The sequence below is a fragment of the Oncorhynchus mykiss genome, chromosome 10 (genome assembly GCF_013265735.2).
Source record: "Oncorhynchus mykiss isolate Arlee chromosome 10, USDA_OmykA_1.1, whole genome shotgun sequence".
Taxonomy (NCBI): Eukaryota; Metazoa; Chordata; class Actinopteri; order Salmoniformes; family Salmonidae; genus Oncorhynchus; species Oncorhynchus mykiss.
In genome coordinates this window covers 80142469-80148350 of record NC_048574.1, presented here as the reverse complement: position 1 = coordinate 80148350, position 5882 = coordinate 80142469, and the positions used below count along the sequence as shown (strand labels likewise).

General features: G+C 42.3%; 1 long non-coding RNA gene across 1 annotated transcript; it reads left to right on the top strand.

The window, feature by feature from the left end:
• The first annotated feature begins 2385 nt into the window (after positions 1 to 2385).
• LOC118936799 lies at positions 2386 to 5657 on the top strand. Its single transcript, XR_005034254.1, has 3 exons — positions 2386 to 2416; positions 4370 to 4479; positions 4894 to 5657. It is a non-coding gene; the product is annotated as an uncharacterized LOC118936799 (long non-coding RNA).
• The last annotated feature ends 225 nt before the right edge of the window (positions 5658 to 5882 follow it).

Below are 5882 nucleotides of genomic sequence, written 5' to 3'. Positions count from 1 at the left end.
GTTTTATATCTTTATGTTTGAAGCCTGAAATGTGGCAAAAGGTCGCAAAGTTCAAGGGGGCCGAATACTTTCGCAAGGCACTGTAGCTACCTCTATTACCTCGTACCCCTTCACAACGGCTTGGTACTGTTACTCCCTGTACATAGCTACCTCTATTACCTCGTACCCCTTCACATCAGCTTGGTACTGTTACACCCTGTACATAGCTACCTCTATTGCCTCGTACACATCGGCTTGGTACTCCCTGTACATAGCATGGAAGAGTGGCCAGACGGAAGCCACTCCTCAGTAAAAGGCAGTAAAAGGCACACATCATCCCGCTTGGAGTTTTCCAAAAGGCACCTAAAGACTCTCAGACCATGAGAAATAAGATTATCTTGTCTGATAAAAGCAAGATGGAACTCAGTGACAAAGTCCAGAGTTATGTGTGACCAGGGGCGACTGGATATGGGAAGAGGTTGAAGGAGACCAGAACTGGGTGAGAGAGGTTATATAACCAGCTAAAGGGGAGAAGAGCGCTAGAATGGAGGTAGATGTGCAGTCGTACGGCCGATGAGGCAGCAGCGATAGGACGTGGTGCTTGCTGAACACAGGAGCTAGATCGTGACCCTCTGGAGGAACTGATGACAGGACAGGACGTGGTGCTTGCTGAGCACAGGAGCTAGATCGTGACCCTCTGGAGGAACTGATGACAGGTCAGGAGGTTCTGGAATGGACTGGGGCACAGACAAGGCAGGGGCAAGGGCAGAATGTAGACAATTCTAGTGACAAAATGATCTCCAAGTGGGTACCTTCCAGCGTTCCAGTCGGTCTGAGGGTTGTGCAACTTTAACCATGGATGGCCAAGACACAGGCGAGGAGCTGTCCTTTGAGAGCGTTTGGCATCGAGGGGTGAATCAAGTGGAACAATGTCCAGGCCCAACTGGGTAACGACATCAGGGTCCAGGAAACTCTAATCGGTGCCTGAGTCGATAAGAGCAGGCAGCAGAAAAGCCTGGCTCTGCCACACGAGGGCGCCATCAAGCAGGGGTCTGGGGAGTCTGGGGGAGAGATGGGCAGGCGATTTGGCTCAACGGTAGGTCCCCCACTACTGCCGAGCCACCACTTTTGCTGGATGCAGGGAACAAGTGGAGACCAAGTGACCAACCTGGCCCCAGTATAGGCAGCTTCTAGTGCTGATTCACCGCTGCCTCTGCTCTGGAGAGAGACGAGCCGAGCTGCACGGAGGCAGCCAGTCAGGAAGGAAATCTTGATCCGTTGTTGTATCTTTAACTCTGCATTGTTGGAAAAGGACCCGTAAGTCAGCATTTCACTATACAGTATAGGCAGCTCCTATGGACACAAAAGTAGACACAAATACAACTCTGATAATAATTTGTTCTGCAGTGTTTTGTCAGTGGTGGAAGAGAAACTCTGGAGCTGCTGCAGGATGTCTGGGGCTGCTGTGTGTTCTCCTACTGGCTGGGATCATAGGCCTGTTACTCTACCGTGAGTTTGATATGTTCTCACTCAAACATTCTTCATCATCAGTGGTGTAATGACCAGGGTTCAATTACATTTATATTCCAGTCAATTCCATTCAGAAAGTTCACCAACATCAAATTCCAAGAATTGTAAATCAAATGAATTCCTGTGTATTTCCTGATTTGACTGGAATTGAAATGCAACTGACCCCTACTATGGTAAAGACTGATGAACATTTCCACTGTTACAATGATCTCATTATTTCAGAGAGAAACCAGTTGACCTGTTCCAACACCCTGACCAAAGAGGGAGACCAGTTACAGACAAGCGACACCAACCTGACTGCAGAGAGAGACCAGCTACAGACTAGCAACAACACCCTGACCAAAGAGAGAGACCAGCTACAGACTAGATACAACACCCTGACCTTAGAGAAAGACCAGCTACAGACCAGATACAGCACCTTGACCAAAGAGAAAGACCAGCTACAGACCAGTTACAACACCCAGACCAAAGAGAAAGACCAGCTACAGACCAGATACAATGCCCTGACCAAAGAGAGAGACCAGCTACAGAAAGAGACAAAACGTCTGAAACAATCTTTAGTTGAGAAAGGTGAGTAAATTGTCTAATGACTGTTCTGTTTGACAGTCTCTGCATCAGTTCACATGCCACTTACAAACAGGAAATTCAACTTTAATTAAATAAAAAATGTAAGAAAAAATGTATGATTTCCAAACTGTCCATTAGTTAGTTCCTGTCTTCCTTGAGTGTCTGCTTGATTCTTAATTCAATGTTGTATGTTCAACTTATAGTGTGTCCGGAAGGATGGAAGAAGATTGGTAGCAGTTGTTACTACGTCTCTACTGAGAAAAAATCCTGGGAGGAGAGCAGACAGGACTGCAGAAATAGAGGAGCAGACCTGGTGGTCATCAAGAGCCAAGAACAACAGGTGTGTGTGTGTGTGTGTGTGTGTGTGTGTGTGTGTGTGTGTGTGTGTGTGTGTGTGTGTGTGTGTGTGTGTGTGTGTGTGTGTGTGTGTGTAAGGAAGAGAGAGAGAGAGAGCGATTAAGCCCCACCCTCTTCAACATACATATCATTGAATTGGCACTAGAACAGTCTGCAGAACTGAAAGAGAGACAGACAGACAGACAGACAGACAGACAGACAGACAGACAGACAGACAGACAGACAGACAGACAGACAGACAGACAGACAGACAGACAGAGTGAGAGAGTGAGAGAGTGAGAAAGAGAGAGACGAGTAGAAAGAGAGACATTTGGAACTCACTAAACAAACAACAAAACAAGGAGTTTTTTATCTATCCATAATGTAGATGAGTAAACCACTTCTCCAATCTTTTTGGCCATTTAACGAAGAACAAACATCAAAAACATATACATGATCAAAAACAAATCTTAGAATCAACTATTAAAGACTTCCAGATCCCACTGGACTCAACAATTACATTGAATGAACTACAGGACAAAATACAAACCCTCCAACCCAAAAGGGCCTGTGGTGTTGATAATATCCTCAATGAAATTATTAAACAGACAGACCACAAATTTGGTTTTACTTATTTGGTTTTTAATTTAATTTACTTAAATTCATTAACATCATCCTCAGATGGGGTGGGACAGGGATGCAGCTTAAGCCCCACCCTCTTCTGGGCCCTTTATTTCACTTTTGTTTATTATCTATTTCACTTGCTTTGGCAATGTTAGCAGATGTTTCACATGCCAATAAAGCCCTTAAATTGAAATTGAATTGAAATTTGGGGAGAGGGAAAGAGAGAGAGTGATAGAAAGCAGTAATGGGAATGTTTTAACTTCTTGACCATACTTGAGACGCAGACGTCTCAAGTATGCCCCTGGAAATGCAAATGCGCTACGCTAAATGCTAAATGTACTCGTTACAACTCAATCTTTGATCAAAATTCACAAGCAGGGTATTGAATTAAAGCTACACTCGTTGTGAACCTAGCCAGCAAGTCAGATTTTTAAAATGCTTTTCGGCGAAAGCATGAGAAGCTATTATCTGATAGCATGCACCCCCCAAAATGCCAGCACGACACGTAAACAACAGATTTTGCGGTAGCCGGCGCTACCCAAAACGCAGAAATAAAATATAAAACATTCATTACCTTTGACGAGCTTCTTTCTTGGCACTCCTATATGCCCCATAAACATCACTATTGGGTCTTTTTTTCGTTTAAATCGGTCCATATATACCCAAAATAGCTTTGTATGGAAGCTGTGTCATTCAGAAAAAAACATTGTTTTTAAACGCTGCGTAATTTTTTTAAATTAAAAAAGTCGACGATAAACTTTCACAAAACACTTCGAAATCCTTTTGTAATCCAACTTTAGGTATTAGTAAACGTTTATAATCTATCAAAATGATTACAGGGCGATGTATTTTCAATAGGTCTTCACTTGCAAAACAATGGCTAATAATGTCTTCATCAACTACATCCGGGTCAAGACTGGGAAAATGGATGCCAGATAGATGGATTTTCCAACAATTAATTCAATTGAAAATGAGGACAATGGCGCCATCGTGTGGAATTTGTATGAATTGCAGGCAGGTCGATATTAAATTCTGTTCTCTTTTAACAACTCGTGGAAGTGACTTATGGAAATTATTTTTAGCTTTCAGAGAGCAGTTTTTCTTGCGTTTTTCAATGAAACACACGATCTGTTATAGTCACAGCCGTGATTTAACCAGTTTTATAAACTTCAGAGTGTTTTCTATCCACACATACTAATCATATGCATATACTATATTCCTGGCATGAGTAGCAGGACGCTGAAAAGTTGCGCGATTTTTAACAGAATTTTCGAAAAAGGAGGGGGTAGAAGTAAGAGGTTTTAACAATGTTGTCTCTCTCCTACAACTACAGACATTAGTCAATTGGTTATGTGGACGAAATAACTATGTCTGGATTGGTCTGACTGACTCTGTTTCTGAGGGGACCTGGAAATGGGTGGACGACACACCACTGACCAGAAAGTAAGACATTAATGAATCCTGTGTCACTATGACATCACTGTCTGGATTATTAGGTTTGGAGTGGACATCCTGATTCTCCTGCAGGTATTGGAACAGTGGACAGCCTGATTCTATGTGTTGTTTCATCTACAGGTATTGGAACAGTGGACAGCCTGATTATGTGTTGTTTTTCCTAGAGGTATTGGAACAGTGGACAGCCTGATTCTGTGTTGTTTCTTCTACAGGTATTGGAACAGTGGACAGCCTGATTCTATGTGTTGTTTCTTCTGCAGGTATTGGAACAGTGGACAGTCTGATTCTATGTGTTGTTTCTCCTACAGGTATTGGAACAGTGGACAGCCTGATTCTGTGTTGTTTCTTCTACAGGTATTGGAACAGTGGACAGCCTGATTCTATGTGTTGTTTCTTCTACAGGTATTGGAAACGTGGAGAGCCTAATGGTGGAGCAGCAGAGAACTGTGTGTATTTCTACTCCTGGTCATCAGACACAGGAGAATGGTGGGACTATTACTATTACTATAAATTCAGATGGATCTGTGAGAAATAGGATTCATCCTCGGTACTCTCTGAACTGCTAAATAAGATTATGCTAAGTACTATCAATGAGAAACTATTTCCTGCTTATTCATTTACCTTGTCAACTACATACAATATATAACAATACAAATGTAGAATACATTATAATAAAACTATATGCAATAACACAATGACTTGATAAGAGAAGGACTGTTCTGTCTGTTGTTGAGGAAATTCACCACGAAGGACTCAAATTCAAAGGAAATGAATCAATATTTATTATCACAGTCAGAGGTTCACTGACTCAATACAATCCTGATGTTCATTTTTCTTATTTTTACTTTTTAGTTTAGTCTACTTGCTAAATATTTGTCTTAACTCTTCCCGAACTGCACTGTTGGTTAAGGGCTTGTAAGTCAGCATTTCACGGTAAAGTCTACACTTGTTGTATTCGTGGCATGTGACAAATAAAGTTTGATTTGATTTTAAGTCATATAAGCACGGTTGGTTCCTGCATGAGACTGACTGATACCACACCAGGCTTCTTACCTTGAAACTGAGATACTCCTTTTGGTTCCCAGAGCAATGTTCTGGGTGTACTGGGAAAATGCTTGTACAGTGAGTGTAAGGGATGTCGTCCTCCTCTTCTGAGGAGGAGTAGCGAGAAAGATTGGAGGACCAAAGCGCAGCTTGGTAAGTGTTCATGATGATTTTAATTAAAGAAAGCACTGAACACTGAATCAAAACAATACATGATGATGTGAATTTACAAAACCGAAACAGTACCGTGTGGCCCAAACACTCACACGGAAACAAACACCCACAATCCAAAAGTGAAACCCAGGCTACCTAAGTATGATTCTCAATCAGGGACAACAATTGACAGC